The 21,199-nt window shown below is 41.1% G+C and overlaps 1 protein-coding gene across 8 annotated transcripts in view; it reads right to left on the bottom strand.

The window, feature by feature from the left end:
* The window catches only part of FRYL (FRY like transcription coactivator), a 259,892-nt gene extending 239,005 nt beyond the window's left edge, over nt 1–20,887 (bottom strand). For 7 of the 8 annotated variants that reach the window (XM_064584457.1, XM_064584461.1, XM_064584460.1 and 4 more), the window contains exon 1: nt 20,683–20,887. The gene's annotated coding sequence lies outside the window, so the exon portion shown is untranslated. The remainder of the gene's footprint in view (nt 1–20,682) is intronic. The other variant, XM_064584462.1, reaches the window with a different exon arrangement.
* Between the last annotated feature and the right edge of the window lie 312 nt (nt 20,888–21,199).

Consider the following 21,199-nt stretch of genomic DNA (forward strand, 5'->3'; position numbering starts at 1 on the left):
CTAGGAAGTACAGTGTCTGTCAAAGGTATCGGATGAACCATCCACATCAGTGGTGAAATTGCTCAGAAGGGAAGATTAGTAATAAAGGACACTTACAAAATAAGACAAGGGAGCGAGGTGACAAATGAGAGGAAGTGACCTACCTTCTGGTCCGTGAAAAAACATTTAGGCAAATCTTGTGAAATTACACAACCACCAAAAGATTCTAAAGGATTTGAGGAAAATGGACTAAAATGAAGAATCTGACTGAACTCAGAAACTCTGAGCTGCAGAAGACAGAGCACTGCCTCAGAAATTTCTAATGCAAGATAATTTTAACCTAGATTTTTATATCCAAATGATCCATCAAGAAAGCTGAATAAAGACACTTTCAGACATGTAAGGACATCACTTGAGGGTATTCTCTAGCAACAAGGATGAAAACCATTAAAGTAGATGTGAGAACACAAGAAACAGTGGAAATGATCCAAGAGTGAAATGAAAAAGGCGTCCCAGGATGGCAGCTGTGCAGGACTAGACAATAATTCATCCTATTAAAACATAAAATTAGTGAACTCCATGAAAGGAAGAAAGGAGTGGATTCCATTCAAAAGACAGAATAACTAAGAAGCTGGTTTAATGACAGGAATGCATGTGTTTCTCTTCTCAATAGAAAAAAAAAAAAATTATGCAACAGAAAATTCCCACAGAGTGCTGCTAATTGTCTACCCAGTTTTCCTCCCTTCCTCCTTGCTAAAGAAACCTAAATTTTTTCTTTCTCTTTTTTGAGTTATCAGATGAGAAACACATGATTAGAAAAGGTAGTCTCTCCCCCAGACCCATGGGATGAAGTCATTACAGGTCTAAACTAAGCCTGGAAATCCCATTCTCCCTTGCCAGCAATTGGCCTGAGGAATCTCTCCTGTCCCACTGTGGAGAAGTGATTCATTTCAGGCCAATGAGACATACAGGAAAATCACCTGGGGAGCTTCTTGAAAGATTTTTCCAAGATGAAAAGAGATCTGATGGGGAGGAAATTTGCTATAAAGGGTGTTACTGGGCAATTGGTGAATTTGAACACAGACTGTATATTAGATAATAGTACTGTATCATGGTAGACATGGAAATGTACCACCCACATCCAAAGACTCACCACCAGGTGTGAAGAGTATGATTAAGCTATTAGCTTCATCAGAGTTGGCTTCAGCTCTCAAGAGGAGGTCATGATAATCTCTGAACAGCTCAAGCTCATGACTGAGAAAGGCAAGGTACAGGCCAAGAAATTTCAAGCCAACACAGAACTCTTCTAATGGACAATCCTGACTCCAGATCTGCGTCTTCCTTCATCACAATCTGACAGCTCCACTTGCCCACTCCTGCTTCCTTCTTTTAGGAATCTTACTCCTGGCCTCAGCATTTGCTTCCCAGTGAACGCAAATGTTAAATTTCCTGAATTTAATCCTTGTTCCATGATCACATGAGAAAGTCCTTTTCATAGATGACACGGAGTAAAGCATTTAAGAATAAAGAGTCATGATCTCTGCAGTTTTCTCTTAAAAGATTCCCCCCAAAAACAACTATAGATATACAAAGATAAAGGAAAAAGCAAATACAGCAAAATGTTTATAACTGATGAATCGAGGTAAAAGTTAGACAAGAGTTCACATTCTCACAATTTTGTAAATTTTTAAACTTTTCAAAACTAGGGGTTTTTCTTTTAAAGGGGGAAAAGAGCTCGATGAATCAGTGCCCATCCTATCCCCTTCTTCCCACCTTTTAATAAGTGAGAAAAAGATGCTGGGAGCAACAGTAACCACCCACAATAAAAGAAAGGTCAAGATAATCAGCTAAGTCCCCTGTGGTTAGATAGTCTGCAAAATGCTGCCAAAAGAACCAAAGTGATACATCAGGAAAAACAACAACAAAAAAAACTATTCAAGAAAGTCATGGTTCTGGGGCACCTGGGTGGCTCAGTTGGTAGAGCATACAACTCCTGATCTCAGGATCATGAGTTTGAGCCCTGCATTGGGCATAGAGATTACTTAAGAAAAATTTAAAATAATTAAAAAAAAAAAAGTCATGGTTCAAGGGTGGGAAAATGTGACATGATTTTGAGCAGCTGATGGATTACAGGAAGAGAATCTATTTGTCTTTGATGCTAGGAAGAGCAGCCTTCCATGGGCATGGAGTCATGATAGTGGCGTATAGAGAAGGAAAGGTCACCATAACTTCTCTGCTCTGCAATGAATATTTGCACAATAATTAAAAGACATCAGACCAACATAAAAACAAAGCACCAAAGACTTCATTAAGGTTACAGAACAGAATGTAAATGTTCTTGAACTTGTCAGTTTAAAAGGCACAGCTGACAGAAGTTGGAAGCTAGAGTGCAAGAAGGCAAAAGCAAAAAGGAGAAGCAGTGGAAAAAGAATGATTTTAATTTTGAATACCTTAAGACTAGAAATCTCTAAACATATTCCACTTGACTCACTTTTTAACCGGTTTCATTGAGATATAATTCACATACCATAAAATATACCAGTTTATTCATTTTTAGTTAGGTTGTCTTTTTATTACTGAGTTGTTAGAGTTCTTTATAGACCTTAGATACAAGTCCCTTATTTGATAGAAATTGCAAATATTTTTCTCCAATTTGGTGGGTTGTCTTTTTCACTTTCTTAATGGTATCCTTTGAGGCACAGAAGTTTTTAATTTTGATAAAGTCCAATTTATCTATTTTATTCTCTGTTGCTTGTGCTTTCAGTGCCCTAAGAAGGCTTTGCCTAGCTAAGGTCATTAAGATTTATTCATATTTTCTTCTAAGAATTTTATCATTTCTGCTGTACATTTAGGTCTATGATCCATTTTTAGTTAATTTGTGTGTATGATGGGAGAAGGAAGCAGTTCAAATTCCTTCTTTTGCATGTAAATCTCAAATCTCCGGGTGGCTCAGCACAATGTGCTGAAAAGACTATTCTTTCCCTATTGAATTTTCTTGGCACATTTGTTAAAAAAAAAAAAAAATCTATTGATCATGGAGTTTATTTCTGGATTCTCAATACTATCCAGTTAATTTCTACATACTGACACTCTAGTGTGAAATCAAGATAGTATAAGTAACCATTTTAAAATGAACAGCTCAATACCACATAGGACATTCACAAGGTTTTCCAACTAACACATCTAGTTCTGAAACATTTTGCCATCCCAAGAAGAAACCCATATCCATCAACCCATTCCCCATGGCCCTGGCAACCACTAATCTGTTTTACATCTGTGCGGATTTAACTGTCTGGGATACTTCATATCAGTGAAATCATAATATATGATCTTCTATTTCCAGCTTCTTTCACTTAGCATAATGTTTTTGAGGTTCATGCACTCTGTAGCATTTATCAGTACTTCATTGTTAGAGCTGAATAATATTCCATTGTATGGACATGCCACGTTTTGGTTATCCATGCATTAGTTGATGTACATTTGGGTTGTTTCTACCTTTTAGTGAATTTGAACTGCTATCTAAGTACAGAGCTACTATAAATATTCATGTACAACTGTTTGAATACCTGTTTTCAACTCTTATGGGTACATACGTAGGAGTGGAATATCTGGTTCATATCCTAATTCTAGATTTAACTGTCTGAATAACAACCAAACTGTTTCCCACAGCAACTGTACCCTTCTACATTTCTACCAGCAATGTACCAGGGTAACAATTTCTCCAGATCCTCACCAACATGGGTGATTTTGTTTTCTGATTCATTTTCAAAGGTGACATCCAGAACTCAACACAGTACCCCAGGTGTTGTCTGGACAGTACAGAATAGAGTAAGACTAACACCTTTCCTCTTCGGAACCTCCTCCTCCTGCTAGCAGACTGAGTCTACGCAGCCTTCCTCATAGTCACATTACATTTTATATCCATATTGAGTTTATTACAGTAATTAAAATACCTAAGTTGCCTGTATTCCGCCACATCTCGCTCACCCCTATTAACTATGCAGCTGTCTCCTCAACCCATAGACAGGACTTCGTATCAAGCTCCATTAAGTTATGTTAGCCTTGGCCCACCATTTCAGTCAGAAATATGTTCAAAAGTTAACCCTAAAAAATTCATTTCATCCAAAAACTTGAAAAGCATAGTATCGGTGTTTTTTTAAAGATTTATTTGAGAGAGGGCGCCTGGGTGGCTCAGTCGTTAAGTGTCTGCCTTCGCCTCAGGTCATGATCCCAGGGTCCTGGGATCGAGTCCCACATCGGGCTCCCTGCTCCACGGGGAGCCTGCTTCTCCCTCTCCCACTCCCCCTGCTTGTGTTCCTGCTCTCACTATCTTTCTTTCTGTCAAAAAAAAAAAGAAAAAAATTTATTTGAGAGAGACACCGAGACACCGAGAGAGAGAGAGAGAGCGAGCGCGCGCGCGTGCACGAGCAGGGGGAGGGGCAGAGGGAGAAGCAGACTCCGTGCTGAGCAGGGAGCACAATGCAGCATGATCCAGGACCCCGGAATCATGACCTGAGCCAAAGGCAGATGCTTAACCAACTGAGCCAACCTGGTGCCCCAGTATCAATGTTTTTATTCACACTACAAAAACATGGACAGTAACCTTCAGCAACAGAAATTTTTCTCCAGTTGTCATCAATTCACTATTCACTAATGTTTAGAGTTGCTACTCAAGCAATCACATTTCCACCTAATTTTATGGTCATCCAGCCCACATTCTCTCACTTGTCAATTTCTCTCTAGAAATGGTACAGAATGTCTGGCAGAAATTCATTTATACTGTTATCCTCTGCATTCTCCAGACCCACAGTCTAATAATCCTACCTAAAAAGTAAGGTTAGTCTAACATATTGTCTCTAGTGAGCCCATGTAATACTTTCCTTTAAAAATGTAATCACAATGTTTTTAGTGCATAAAACACAATGAACTCAGATTAAGTCATACTATGTTCCAGATCATATTTTGAGATTTATATAACATCAAATATAATACAATGAAAAAAGCAGTATGTATCACTTAAGGCAATGGAGGAAATAAAGAGCTCATGTGTTCTACCTGAGATTATCAAGACAAATGTGTTGTCAATTTACTGTAATTTAGGGTTATACATCTTTAAAATTCAACAGGAGTCTCTCCTCAACCATAAAAATTCAATAGGAAAAAAACATTTTCTACATATGTTCACAAAAAATGAATGAGCAAGTTTTAGGAAGTTTTGTTTCTAATAATATAAACCAATTTCCCCAATTCCTTTAAGAGCACGTTCCTCATTCAAGAATCTCTTCTATACCTTCTGGGGCGCCTGGATGGCTCAGCCAGTTCAGCATCTGCCTTCAGCTCAGGTCATGATTCCAGGGTCCTGGGATAGTCCCACATTGGGCTCCCTGCTCAGCGGGGAGTCTGCATCTCCCTCTTCCACTCCCCGTTTGTGCTCTCTCTGTCAAGTGGATGAATAAAAGCTTATAAAGCCTTCAGAGGCTGTTGCAGTCTAAAAGAGCCTCTCCCTACTTTGCCCTCTAAAGATACCTACTACTGTCCTTACCAGGCGCCGATGCTTGGTATTTACTGCTTGTGAACTGTTTGCTAATTTACTTATTGTCTGCAACAGAATCCCACGGAGAACTGACGCTTTCTCGTTCTTTTCTAACCTCATCACAACCAACATAGTATAATGCTTATGAAAAGGTAAGCACTCAAATTCTTATGATTTTATATCGCATATAATAGTTATAAACCTATACAGAATTAAAATTAAACAGGAAATCATCTCATAAAAATTGAGGCACTTTAAGGTCTTGTGGTTCTTGGGGGCGATTGCAGTGCGGTAACTAAAAAGGAAAGCTGCGTCAAGCAGGGGCTTCTCCAAGATGAAATAGCTGTGTATCTCAAGGTAGCGAGTAAAGAGACAGGAGAAAATGTAGAGGAGGGGACAGAAAATGTGGAAGGAATGAGATTCTGGGGCTCAAGTGAAAAGAAGATAAAGGACACTTTTCTTTCTGAAAAGGAAAAACTAGGTACAGGGATATGTTGAAACGGACAAGGGTTAAATTCAACAGGTGGGTTTTTCTTAAGATTTTGTTTCTTTATTTGACAGAGAGATAGAGAGCACAAGTAGGCAGAGGGAGAAGGAGAAGCAGGCTCTCCGCTGAGCAGGGAGCCCGAATAAGGGGCTCGATCCCAGGACTCTGGGATCACAACCTGGGCCAAACGCAGCCGCTTAACCAACGGAGCCACCCAGGCACTCCAACAGCAGGTTGTTTTAAGAGAGAAAGAGAATGTTTATTTAGCTCCTAATATTTATTAAGAAAGCACTATATCAGTTTCCTGCAGTCCAATCAATTGCTGCAGTGACAAATTACCACAAACCTAGTGGCTTAAAATAATATAAATTCATTATCTTACAGTTCCGGAAGTCAGAAGTCCAAAATAGCCCAGGTCTCGCTGGGCTAAAACCAAAGTGTTGGCAGAGCTGGGTTCCTTTCTGGAAGCTCTGAGGAGATTCCATTTCCTTGCCTTTACCGTTTTATGGAGGCTGCCCACCTTCCTTGGTTCCGGCACCTTTCTATCTTCAGAGCCACCACAGACATTGGGCTCCTTCTCATGAAGCCATCTCTCTGGTCCTGACTCTGCTGTCTCCTGCTTCTTTTAAAGATTATATGAGGCTCGGGGCACCTGAGTGGCTCAGCCGTTAAGCGTCTGCCTTCGGCTCAGGTCATGATCGCGGGGTCCTGGGATCAAGCCCCGCATCGGGCTCCCTGCTCAGCAGGAAGCCTGCTTCTCCCTCTCCTACTCCCCCTGCTTGTGTTCCCTCTCTCGCTGTGTCTCTCTCTGTCAAATAAATAAATAAAATCTTAAAAAAAAAAATTATATGAGGCTCACCCTAATGTAATAACCCAGGATACTCTAGTTTAAAATCAGCTGCTGAGCAATCTTAGTTCCACCTGCAACCCGAATGCTCTTCAGCTGGGTAATATAACTCTCACAGGTTCCAGGGATGAAGCTGTGGAGGGATGCCATTATTCCGCCTGCCACAGGCACTATGCTATGTGCCTCATTTATATCTCTTAATCCCCACAACAACGCTATGGGGGAAATCATGTTTTACTCATTTTATACTTGAGGAATCTGAGACTACCCATAACACTTTGAGAGACTTTAAATAACAGCGCAAACAGTCAGGCTTATGAGATACTACTATAATGTTTCTGGAGCTGCACCAGTGGAACCAGGATGCAGATAACACAGCCTGCACCGGCCTGTTTCTAAAGCCCTCACTACCCTCTCTACTTGCGTGCGTGCGTGTGTGCGTGCGTGTGCGTGTGTGTGTGTTTGTGTGTGTTTTGGGGTGAAGGGAAAAAGGCTTTTCTTGCCCCCTACTTTAACCAAAACCATCTCTCCTTTCATCACTAGAAATCTCTGTGCATGATTTTGTTTAAAAAGTGTTTAAATCTCTGCACACCATGCTACATATGTTCCATTTAGGCTTTGGTATATGAGAAGAGGTCATATGACAGTATGTTAAGAAACAAGGCTAAAATTATGTGATTTGTAGATTCCTTCCTAAATTGTATAATTTTAGGCTCCAGATTTGAAGATATAAATTATTTTTATAACTATTTCAAGCATTCAGATAAATTCCCCAAAGCATAATATAGTGGGCTAGAGATTATCAGCATTTTAAGATGTCTTGACACATATAACCCATTACTTTTCAGGATCTCATCAACCATATAGGAATGGATACTTTTTGGAAAAAATGATGACTGGGGCAATATAACTGACTTCCAGGTATCCTGCCTCATTTAATAATGAACTCTTACAGTATTCCTTCACTCTCCCCTAAACACTTGGGTAACAATAATTTTCTTTTTATGTCCTCAAAAAAGGCTACAGACCAGGGTGGAGATCAGGGAAAGAGTCTGTGATTGATGGCAAAAGCCTTGGTGTTAAATTGTTGGCAAATGTCTTGATTGAACTTTTACCTCTAGAGCAGCCATTTTTAATCTTCTCAGGATCGTGGCCTCTGCTTTGTAATCTGATAAACCTATGGACCTCTCACTAGAAAAATGCACATGAACACATCCCCAAAATTTTTCATACAACTTATTTTACTGCATTTTAAATCTGCTGCCATCACAGACCATATAAAACTAGTCTTTGCAAGGATATCTGTATGTCTCACTTTTGGTTTTGTGCCAAAATCTGCTACACCCAGGAATAAAAATCTAAAGTATGCAATAAAACAAAGCAAACTGTAATTATTTTTGACAAATAGATACCAAACTAATGATGACGGCTGGATGTAGAGCCTCTGGCACCAAAGCACAGGTCTAAGAAAAAAACCACCTCTTGTACATTGTTCTCCAAGGACAGCTGGGAAAATATGGGCGTCAGAGAGAAGGCTCAGGTCCCAACAGGAAGGAAAAATAATATTGACTGAATTTAATGAGTGCTTCCCAAAACAGTAACATTTTATACTTGTATACACTTATAAAAAGGAAAGATATGAGATTTTTGTTTGTTTTTTTAAGTAAGCTCTATGCCCAGTGTAGGGCTTGAACTCACCACCCTGAGATCAAGAGTCTCATGTTCTGGGCGCCTGGGTGGCTCAGTTGGTTAAGCGACTGCCTTCGGCTCAGGTCATGATCCTGGAGTCCCGGGATCGAGTCCCGCATCGGGCTCCCTGCTCAGCAGGGAGTCTGCTTCTCCCTCTGCCCCTCCCCCCTCTCATGTGCTCTCTCTCATTCTCTCTGTCTCAAATAAATAAATAAAATCTTAAAAAAAAAAAAAAAGAGTCTCATGTTCTACTGATTGAGCCAGCCAGGTGTCCTTAGGATAAGATACAGTTTTAGAAATTGGGAAATATTAAGATAAATTGAAATATTTGAGAAAAAAAATCATACCAGACCGACTCTGTTCCTACTACTTGGATATCCAGAATGTATCAAGTTCAAAGTGGAGTACGTGTACCCCCAGAGGCAGGGAATCATGCCACTGGTGTGAAGAGAAAATACCGTAAGACTGAACATATGCGTTATCTTAAATCTGAAACTGAGCTTTACTCATATTCACTACATGAAACCGACACCACCACCCTCTCTGGTCCTGCGTCAGGCGGTGTCAGCCCCGCAGCAGTTACCTGAAGAATGCTAGTCACGCAGATTGGCTCACTTGACCTCCAGTCTACCTAGAGGCAACTGGAAAAGCACCTTTCTAGCAGTTTGGGGGGCAAGCAGAGTCGTGGAAATACAAGACTGCCCCACAGCATCATTCCAGTGTCCATTCTTCCTGGACGACGAGCCTTCTTACTCTGTCTTCCCAGGCCTGAGTTGCAGTCTCGGTGTGTCTGGCAGTTTCCAGAGCATCTGTAGGCTGCTGAGGTGGCCCAAGCTCTGAGCTCCCCTTATGGGTTACGTCCGTACCACAAACCCTAAAGCAACTGTCAGGCCCTTCCAACACCTCTGTAAGCACCTCATATCCTGATTAAATCTCTTCTTTTGTTTGTGGCACTGAATACACACACACAGTATTCCAGTAGGTCAAAGTCTCCTAAAGGAAAGGTGGCCATTCCACACCCTGGAGGGGCTGTCTGTGATGCCCTCACCTGATGGCTCACTTTTAGCAAACTGCAATATCCTGCAGCTTCCTTGGGCCCAATTAAGTACATTTGCAGATCTCATTAGAATTATGATGTCACTCACAAATGGGTTTTAAAAGATTTTTGTAAATGAACGAAGGAAGAGAGAGAGACAAACCAAAAAACAGACTCTTAACTATAGAGAACTGGTGCTTGGGGGTGGGGGGGATGAAATAGGTGATGGGGATTAAAGAATACACTTGTCTTGATGAACACTAAGTAATATATGGAAGTGCTGAATCACTATATTGTACACCTGAAATGACTATAACACTGCATATTCACTACACTAGAATTGAAATGTCTAAAAATTAAAAAAAAAAAAAAACTGTCAGAATTGGATACTTAGCTATACCTATAATAAATAAGAAAGGGTTTTTGCAAAGAGAGGCAGATTAAACATAATAAAGCAAAATAGAAGCACAACACAAGAAAACGGTAGAACTGCCAAATGCCTGTTAAAATACCAGTGCTTTATCAAAACTGTAAGGTAAAAGAGTTATTATCTTGTAAACTGTAAAACTATACAACTTTTAGAAGAAAACATAGGAAAAAAAATCTTTGAGGCCTAGGACTGGATGAAGAGTCCATACAACACTAAAAGCACAATTCATAAAAGAAAAAAAATAATTGAATGCACTGCACGGAAATTTCAAACTTTTCTGCTCTATAAGATACCCGGTTAAGAGGATGAAAAGTCAAGCTTGGATGGGAAGAAAAGTTTGCCAACTGCATACCTGACAAAGGGTTTATATCTAGATGACAGAAAGAACTCTCAAAGCTCAACAATGAAAAACAATCCAATTTGCTCATTAGGGAAACAATTTGCCCATTAGGGAAAGGCAAATTAAAACCACAATGCGATACCACTACATAACTATTTAGAATGACTAAAAAAAATAGTGAAAATACCAAATTCTGACAAGTGTATGAAGAAACTGGATGTTTCATACATTGCTAGTGAGAATATATAGCCACTCTGGAAAATAGTCTGGCAGTTTCTTATAAAATTAATCATACACTTACCATATGACCCAACAATTGCACTCTTGGCCATTTATCCCAGAGAAATGAAAACTTATGTTCACACAAAAACCTATGCATGAATGTTCACAGCAGCTTTATTCGTAACAGCTAAAAACTGCAAACAACTCCTATGTTCTTCAACAGGTGAACAGTCAAACTGTACGGTGGTACATCCATACAATGAATACTATTCAGCAATAAAAAGAAATGAACTACTGATACATTGGATAACTTGGATGGTTTTCTAGGGCATTGTGCTGAGAGAAAAAACGTCAATCTCAAAAAGATACATACAGGAGGATTCCATTTATGTAACATTCTCAAAATGACACAATTACAGAGAAGAACAAATTAATGGTTGCCAGTAAACAGGGACAGGGGGAGTGGAGGGGACCTTGAGCTGCATGAGGGAGTTTCTCAGCAGTGATGGAACAGTACTGTATCTCGACTGTGGTGGTGATGAAATGAATCTAGACATGAAATGTTATTAATTGCACAAAACTACACACACATACACATGAATGAGTGCATTAAAAACCATGAAAACTGGGCGCCTGGGTGGCTCAGTCGTTAAGTGTCTGCCTTCGGCTCAGGTCATGATCCCAGGGTCCTGGGATCGGAGCCCCCTGCTCCGAGGGAAGCCTGCTTCTCCCTCTCCCACTCCCCCTGCTTGTGTTCCTGCTCTCGCTGTGTCTCTCTCTCTGTCAAAAAAATAAATAAAATCTTTAAAAAAAAAAAAAAACCCATGAAAACTGAATATGGCTACTTAACAGTATTGTAGCAATGCCAGTTTCCTGATTAAACATGGTTATTAATGTTACGTTATGTAAGATATTACACTGGGGTAGCTGAATGAAAGTTACACGGGACTCCCTGCACTATTTTCACAACTTCCCACGAGTCTATAATTATTTCAAAATAAAGGTTTTTTTAAGTGATGATACTCAATCATACTTATTTTTAAAATTACTAATATTTTAAGTGGAATCAAAAACATGAAAATAATACATTTTAAATTGTTCCACAATGTTTTTCATCTTTATCTCATTACTTTTTATGAATGTCTTACTATGTACAGTATAAGTAGTATATAGTTTACAACAAACATGCATATGGGGAATGCAGACACAGTTCTTTATACTGCTTGGGTATGGCAAAAAAAAATGTGCAGACCTCTGTTATAGAAGCTACAAAAGTCTGAGATTCTACCTATCCCTTCAAAGTTTTACTTAGGGAAGAATATACAAGAACAGGACAGACACCGTACTGAGAATCAAAAAAAACTCTATTCTATCCATAGTTTAAACAAGTCACAATCTCATGATCATCCACAAAATGTAGGAGTTGTATTAGATCATTCCCAAGACCTTCCAGCTCTGAAAACATTGTAACTCCATGAGTTCTACAACAGGAAAAAGTACAGCAACCATAAAGAAATGTATGACTAAGCTCCAACCAGTATTTACTGAAAGTATCCCAAAGATTCAGTATTGCCAGGAATATTAAATACAAGACATTGTCCAGGTTATCATTAACACAAACATAGAAAACAGCACCTACAAAGACAATTTTACCTCAAAGAAAATAGATTACCAGAAGATCCAGTTGAAATATAAATATGCAGATAATAGGCAAAGGTGGCTATTTTGCATGCAGCCTCCTTGTTGTTGAAGGCCTCTAACTTCTGCTCATGGAATTATATGAGGCTCTGTATTGCAACTAAAAATACACCAGTGCATTCAAGTATCCTGGTGTACGAGCTTGGGGATCATGACAGTTCTCTCAAGAAGCAGAGTATCAAGACATGCGGGGAGCCTGAGTGGCTCAGTCGGTTAAGCGTCTGCATTCAGCTTGGGTCATGATCTCAGGATCCTGGGATTGAGCCTCGTGTTGGGCTCCCTGATCAGTGGGGAGTTTGCCTCTCCCTCCCCCTCTGCCCCTCCCCTACTTTGTGCTCTCTCTCAAATAAATGAATAAAATCTTAAAAAAAAAAAAATCAAGACATCCAAGAAAGAATTATTTTCCTTCTTCCCCATCCACTTAATTATTCACCATCTACTTGAGTTAGACTGAATAAGACAGAATTTTAAGAGGTCTATTATTCAGGGGAAGCTAAACATCCACAAGGTAATTATATACCACCCTGTTACACCACCGGCTATCCAGAAACATCAACTACCTGAAACAGAGTCCAAAACCAGGAAAGAAGCTAGAGTCCTCTAAGCAGTAAAAATCAATATAACAAGGTCCTAGCACTAAAGCCCCATGCTTCTTTGGCTCCTTATTCAGAACCTTCTATCATTTTTACCCACCATTCCACAAGTGTGGTTATGGGTTCTACTCATGGCACACTAAAATATCAAATTAGAAAGGCAAGAAAAGTACGGTAAGCAGGTATAATGAGAGCAGAGAGATACAGCTAACAGTAAAGTAATATGCAAACCAATCCCCAAACCAACACGATTTAGAAAGGAATAGTTTGGCCAACAAATGAACAAACTATGGTGGTCTGTAGATTGCTGACTGAGGACACTAATGGCTGGAGCTCTTCTGCAAATAAATCATTGTGCGTTCCCTGGTGCCCAAGACACACGAAAGGAACCACCAAAGTGATATTTTTTAACCAGTATTATAGACAGCATAATCCATCTTGTATTTTTAAACAGAGACACAAAACTGAAAACTGTATTAAATGATCTTTCCAGCATTCTTTAGTATTGAACTCAATTACATCACATCTGAATTTTACCATGAAATAGAGATACACCAAACTCAAAACAGAACAAAACAAAACATGGAATCCTGAGAAGTTGAAATATTATGCTGAAATTCATTCAGGCAACAAAGCATACATGGGAATACTTTATGAACTAAAAAGTGAGGCTACATTACAGTGAGTGAACAAACTACTATCCTTTTCTCATCAATTCCCAGATGCCCTGTAATAAATAAAACAAATAAAACACAACATACTTCAACCCCTCTGCAGTACAGATGCTCTCAACTAGAGATGAATCTTACAATTGCTGTCACCCAACAGCAGGATGTAGTTGGTGAAAATCTTATCTCCTGGAAAGATCAAGAAAGCGGCAGCATCAAAGTGTCTTAGGTCTGACCAAAAACGGTCATTCAAAAAAATCTTTCTTTTTTTAAGATTTTACTTATTTATTTGACAGAGAGAGAGCACAAGCAGGGGGAGCAGCAGAGGGAGAGAGAGAAACAGGCTCCCCACTGAGCAGGTGGCCTGAGGCAGGGCTCCATCCCAGGACCCTGGGATCGTGACCTGAGCCAAAGGCAGATGCTTAACCGACTGAGCCACCCAGGCGCCCCTCATTCAAAAAATCTTAAAAAGACAAAGAAATGATCAGAAACCTGGAGATAATTACAGAAAATTCTCAAAAATAAATTACATCCTTTTACCTTAAAAGATAGCATATTTATGTAATTATCACAATACTTACTAAGCACTCAATAAATTTAGCTATTATTATTTCAAGATGACAAATAAGGACTACTAGAGCTAATGAAAATATCTATGATCATACTGATCAGGCTATCAATAAGCATTTATTAAGTGCCTACAAGGTCACCAGCACTATGAAGTAGCAATAAAAGTTCATTACCATGAGAGAGAGGGAGAGAGAGAATCCAAGCAGACTCCCCAATAAGCACGGCACCTTATGCAGGGCTTGAACTCAGGACCCTGAGATCATGACCTGAGCTGAAATCAAGAGTTGGCCACTTAACTGACTGGCACCCCTCAACTTCTTTCAAAGTATGTCCTTTCTTTAGGTCCAGCAGGCAGATATTTTGAGACATAAATTATTTACTTGTTTAGAGTCACCAAATGATTAAATGAATATAAAAAACTGTCACCAAATGAGTCTTGTAGTTTTCATAGGAAAAAAAAAAACTTTTCCCATTACTCTCCAGGCTTAGGTAGAATAAGGATGGTAGATAAACTTGCCTCTTAAAATCCTTCTAAACTTGTAGCTACACACATGATGAAGGAACCTCTTTCCTAGGATTTACACACATTGAAACGGATCAGTTTATACAGAAATATACATTTATTAAAATGCTATCTTTCATTTATATTAAATGTTCAGAATAGACAAATGTATGAAGATGGAAGGTAGATCAATGGTTAGTTACCTAGGGCTGGTGAGGGAGGTGGGGAAGGTGAATGAAAAAGTTCTAAAACTCATTGTGGTGGTGGTTTACAACTCTGGAATATACTAAAAGCCACTGAATAGAACACTTTACTTTTTTAAAAAGATTTATTTATTTGAGAGAGAGAATGCGTGCATGCACACATGAGCAGGGGAAGGGGTGGAGGGGAAGGGAGAGAAACAAGCAGATTCCCACTGAGCACGAGACCAATATGGGGCTAGATATGGGGCTAGATCTCAGGACACTGAGGTCATGAGAGCTGAAATTAAGAGTAGGCCGCTTAACCGACTGAGCCACCCAGGTGCCCTTGAATTGTACACTTTAAATAGGTGAATTGTATGGTATGTAAATTACTACATCTCCATAGAGCTGTTTTTTTTTTTTTTTTTTTTTTTTGAGAGAGAGAGTGTTAGACAGAGAGCATGAGCAGGGGGAGGGGCAGAGGGAGAGAGAGAAGCAGGCTCCCCACTCAGCAGGGAACCCAGTTTGGGACTTGATGCCAGGACCCTGGGATCATGACCTGAGCCGAAGGCAGACGCTTAACTGACTGAACCACCAGGCGCCCATTAAGATTTTATTTTTAGGCAATCTCCACACCCAATGCGAGGCTCAAACTCACAACCCTGAGACCAAGAGTCACGTGCTCCACCAACTGAGCCAGCCAGGCACCCCTGTTATTTTAAAATTTTAACTCTTCACAAAATTTGACAAATCATAATTACTACATTATGGTCAAACTCCATAGGATATACCCCTCTGTCAGATATTCTTCCTGACCTGGCTGACCTCATCACTGACAGTCCCACACAGTCCTTTTATTAACAATCCAATTCTTTCCCAACAAATACAAACATCAAGCAACAGACATGGGGGGAGAGGTGCAGGGAAGTACAATTTATAAAAGTTAAAAATAATTCACACAGTATTTTTATGTAAGTGGTTTTCAAAATGGTTATTTTCATAATATAAAAAAAATCCAGAATAAAGTCATCTATTTATTATAGCATTTTGATTTTAAAAGAATGTTACTACTCTATGAGCAAACTACCCGTTATCTCCCAGCATACAGATGTAGTCTCATAATGGCAGTCTTTGAAATGGATGACCCTTGTAGAGTGTAAGGAAAGACACATTTATATTTATAGAATTTCAAAAATATTCTGCCCCATAAGAACAGGGTTTAAATTTAAAAAAAAAAAAAAACAAACAAAACCCTAGACCTCACAGATTTATTTAACAGTGTCCATGAACCCAAGCCACCTCAGATGGAAGACCATGTTTGTTTGCTAGCATACTTTGGAAGAAGCTATGCAGAACAATAAACAAGACTGAATAATAAATTCACTTAGGTGTGTACTTTTTACACTACTTTTAATCCACATGTACCACTCTATTTAAGGATCCTACTCAGAGGAGCTCACAACTTGGTAAAGGCAGACTTAATCTTATCTTCAATGCTAGGCAATGTACACAAAGTAGGGGCAGTTCTCAATAAAAATTTGCCAAATGAATGGAGATTTCTCAGCTAATTAAGCCAACTGGCTGCTTACAGCTGGGTTTTCTATTTAGGAACCTTTGGAAAACCTTTTTCCCCACTAAGCTTAAAGAAGCACCTAGAACAATAGAATTTTATCACCCACTTCATCAGCCCAAATTGTAGCTCCCTTTTTACAATGAGCAACATAAGATTTGAGTAAAACCTCTGTATGTGATTTGATCATGAAGAAATGTCTGTCTTCCCACATTCCTCCTTGGGCTACTATGAGTGCCTGTTGGCAGTCTCAAAGCAATTTTTAATGCTCTCTAGAAATTAAAAGAATCAATAAATGAGAAGAGATTAAGCTTAGGAGTATGTACTCCAAAAATATTTTAGGGTAAAGGCAGGTAAACTGTTCAGGGACACCGGTTTTGACCAGTTTTTGAAACGTTTTGAACACAAACATACTAGTGGTAGCCTTGTACTCAAGAACACGCGGGGCGCCTGGGTGGCTCAGTTGGTTAAGCGACTGCCTTCGGCTCAGGTCATGATCCTGGAGTCCCAGGATCGAGTCCCACATCAGGCTCCCTGCTCAGTGGAGGGTCTGCTTCTCCCTCTGACCCTCTTCCCTCTCGTGCTCTCTGTCTCTCATTCTCCCTCTCAAATAAATAAAATCTTTAAAAAAAAAAAAAAAGAACATGCAAAGCTCTGCTGATAAGGGAAAAAATGGTTTACCTCTAAACACACACACACACAACACACTTTCCCCAAGTAAAACAAGTTGAACTTCTTTACAGCTTATGGTTTTTCAGAATACTGGTGGGATAACAAAAGTGCTCAAGTACTTTAAGCAACAGTAAAAAATAAATCAAATAAATAAAATAAATGAAGAGAGTACCTAGAACTTTTGTTAATGGTTTAGCAAAGTCTACAATCATAACAAACATAACCATACTGTAAGTCAGAGCATAGTTTGTGCTGTAAAAGGGTTTTATAAGAGCAAGAAGAAAGAGCAATCAGTTATGATTAGAATAGAAGAAGAGCTTGCAGACAAGGTGACATTTGAGCTGGGTTAGATGGATGATCTCTCTAGTGAGGTAACTACAGTTGAAATTCAGAGCATTTGCTCTGCCCCCCAAAAAATATTTTATAGATAAAAATAGTCCAAGTAGAGAACATACACCCAGCCAACCCCCAAACATACTTTATCTTTTAAGATTTCTTTTAAAATATAAAAGCTGCTATATAAAGCAATGAAAACTTTCCCACCTCACCTAGATTTCTTCTATTATTCCACTATCTCTTTACCATTTGAGCATGAATCCTGTGTCCCTGTCACTTTGCACTTGTTACTGTGCTGAGAAATACATGGTCTTTTTCCTGTGGATGATAATTTTGCATCTTCCCATTAAACTGTTATACCTTTGAGAGCAATAACCGTAATCCATTTCTATTTTATCTTTCCATAATACTTCTTAAATACATACTCAACAGATACTGTTGGCAGGTTAAACCTAGTTCTAATAATTGTGACAATAAGCTATCACTATCACAAAAGAGGTCTGTGGAACAGATATTATAAACAATTAAATCACATTTTTTGCAAAGAGAACAAAAAGCATCTAGACTAATAGTATCTACCCCCAGACAATGAACTAGTTGCTCTGCTTTAGTGTAACTTGTTCAGAAAGGGTGCATGTTTAAAAAAAAAAAAAAAAAATTAAATCTCTCAAGCAGCCTTTATAGAACATTATCTTTCTTTGTCACAAAGTCCTAAGACAACACTGTTACTGTGACAGTGAATTTGTAGAGAAATGGACAGTCCTAGTTCCCAAGGATCTCAACAGACAGTTCACAACTCAAGAAATGGCTTGGCAATGTGTATACATAAAACAATGTGTTTAAAACAATATGAAAAGCACAAAGGAAAAATGTTTTCCAGGAAGCATAGCCTAGCTATTTCAAAGATAATTCTTTCTGAATGTGCTCTTTTAAAAGTTCAGAAATTCTCTCCTCTATTGTTTAAGCTGGAAGTAAACAAAGATAGAAATTTGAAAACTTGTTTTAATCTTCTACTTAACTATATTATGAGATGGAAAGGGAGATTATGCCTGCAAGCTTGCCTGACACCCTTATCACAGAAGAAGATCAAAGGGGAGGGACAAGAGGAATATAGGTGTAACAATGCCAGATACCATCAAGATTACTACCAAAGAACACGTTTTTGTGTGTCTGCACTTCCTAAATTCTGTGGGAAGAACAGAGTACTTCTCAAACATTCTTATCCAAAATTGGCTTTCAGTTTGCCTAGTTTCTCCTTCCTTGTTATTGCTGAGCCTGTGAACTGATAATGTTCCACACCACTCAGAAAGTTACTACGTTAATCAAGTGCGTTAATCAAGGAACACTTCAGGACGTTTAGTATTGCTTTAAAAACAAAAAACAAAAAACCACTGAGCCAGGCATTCCGACAAAATTCACTCTTCCAAAGAAGTAATTTTACAAAATAACTCAGAATGGAAGAAAAGACAGGATGGAATGCTATTTTTTTTTAACATTTTATTTATTTGACAGAGAGAGACACGGCGAGAGAGGGAACACAAGCAGGGGGAGTGGGAGAGGGAGAAGCAGGCTTCTCGCCCAGCAGGGAGCCCAATGCGGGGCTCGATCCCATGACCCCTGGGATCATGACCTGAGCCAAAGGCAGACGCTTAACGACTGAGCCACCCAGGCGCCCCTGGAATGCTATTTTTGATAACGAGTAGCAAAAACAACAAAAAAAAAAAGACTACAGAATAACACACCCACAGCTACTTTGTTTATAGGCTTGTAACTTGCACATGCAAGTACTCTACAAAGTATTGCTCAAGAAGAAACTGTCAAAAATGAATGCTTATGAAAACATTCTTTTTCTAAAGATCTCTAACAAGGGCTGTGCTGTTTCTAAATTATTTCTTTAGCAAGTATTCACAGGTAGAGCAGAGCAATAATGCTCAGGATGAGAAAAAAAATCTGTTTTATCAACAGTAAAAGTTGTTACTAATTATAATGCCTATGAGTTCAGTACTAGAAATTACGGTAGTTATCTGCTAGACAGAACAGTACTTCACAAAACTGATTATTCCTGAAAAAAAGTACTTTTTTCCTAATCCTACAGACCCTAACAACCTAGTAGATTGGTTTTGTTGTTGTTTTCCTTCCAAAAGAACCTCCGCTAATAAGTCGAGGTAACCTTTCGCAGTTCAAAGGTTAAGGCAAATTCAGCTCTATGTAGAGTTCTTGCTCCTCATCACCCCCCCCCCCTTCTTTTTTTCTTTGGTCTCTTCTCATATTATCTTGGCCTGAAAGAGGTTAATGCGCCGGTATAATTGCAGATCCATGAGGGAAGCGATTTTAGGTGCCGAGGAATGAAACTGGGATGGGAAGAACGATCGACAGCGATCAAGAACCAGCTCGCTCTAGAAATCATCCTCTCCAAAAAGGAAGAAGAGAGTCTCTGCCCAAAGAACCTGCTGCCTGGAAGCCACAACTTCCATCAATCGGCAAAGAAAAGTTGCAAGAAGAGCTCAGCGCCCAGGCAGCCCGCGCCGGTGCGGAGACGGAGGTCAGCAAGACACTCATCAGGCCCGGGCGGCCCGCGAGCCCGGGCTGCGGCGTCGGTGGGGCCGACTCCGACTCCGGCAGGCTCCGGGTCTGGGGGTGCGACCGCGAAGAGTGGGCGGAGAAACAAGAGCAGAGGAAAAGAGGGACAATGCTGGGCCGGGCCGGCGACTCCGCGCGCTCCAAGGGTCCCCCAGCGCCTCTTCCCGCCCGGGGCCGCCAGCTGCCGGGCCAAGTTTGCTTCTCAGCCCTTCCTTCACGACCCGGGTGGCGAAGCCGTGGCCGCCGGCCTCCCTCCGCCTGGCCGCGGCCGCCTGCCTTCCCGCCGGGCGGCTCCCGCGAGTCGGCGAGGAGGCGGCGCGCGCGAGGGGAGCCGCGCGCGCGAAGGGGCGCCGGGCGCGCGAGGAGCAGGGGGCGCGTGAAGGGAGGCGGGCGCGCGAGGGGCAGGGGGCGCGCGAGCGAGCGGCGCGCGCGAGGTGCGCCGGGCGCGCGGGGGAGCGGGGCGCGCGGCGCTCCCCGAGGACCCGCTGCCGCTCCGGCGGATTTTCGGTTGAGGCGGGGGCTGCGCCGCCGTTTACGGTCCGTTAGGAGTCTTTGCCCGGGCGGCGCAGCCTGCCAGCCATCCTGGCCCGCCTCCCCCTCGGCTCCCATCAGGAAGGGCAGCCGGGCGAGGGCCGGCGACCTCGTCTCCTCCCAGGGCTGTGGCCGCCGGTCGGCGGGCATCCCGGCGCCTGCCCCTGGGGCTGGAAGAGAAAGTGAAATGAAGCGTCTTTCCCCAGGCAACACCTACCCGTCCCCAGTCCAAGTGCAGCTGCCTCGCTCCTCGGGCGCCGCCGGTCCCCGCCCTCGGGCCCCGGGCTCCGTTCTCTTGACAATGGCGCGTCCCCTTTAAGGAATAATCCGATCGGAACCGATGTGTGGTTAAACCTCCGACTCTGATTTTAACCGGATTTCTCTCTCTCCCCCTGAGCCCGACGGACGCCCGGCGGTGCTGCAAGCTCTTCCCACCCCTTCCCCGCCCCGCCTACTCCCTCGCCTTCCTGATTGGCGAGAAACACTACAACAGGAACAGCAATACTCGCACTCCACTGGCCGGCCCGGCCGCCGCTCACCGCGGCTCCCACCCCCACCCCGCCCCTTTCCCCGGGTTGGTCTTTCCTCTAATCACTCTCTGTCCTCTACTCCATCGTTGCTTTGGAGAACTGGCAGTCAAGGCTCACCCTCCCGCCTCCGGAAAGCGAACTTTATTTTTATTGGTAAAAGGACATCTTCCTGTGCACCTGATTGGGCAAGGAAGGAGTTAGTCT

This window comes from Mirounga angustirostris, unplaced genomic scaffold (assembly GCF_029215605.1).
Source record: "Mirounga angustirostris isolate CCGP_5_RB_7025 unplaced genomic scaffold, mMirAng1.0.hap1 SCAF_2, whole genome shotgun sequence".
Taxonomy (NCBI): domain Eukaryota; kingdom Metazoa; phylum Chordata; class Mammalia; order Carnivora; family Phocidae; genus Mirounga; species Mirounga angustirostris.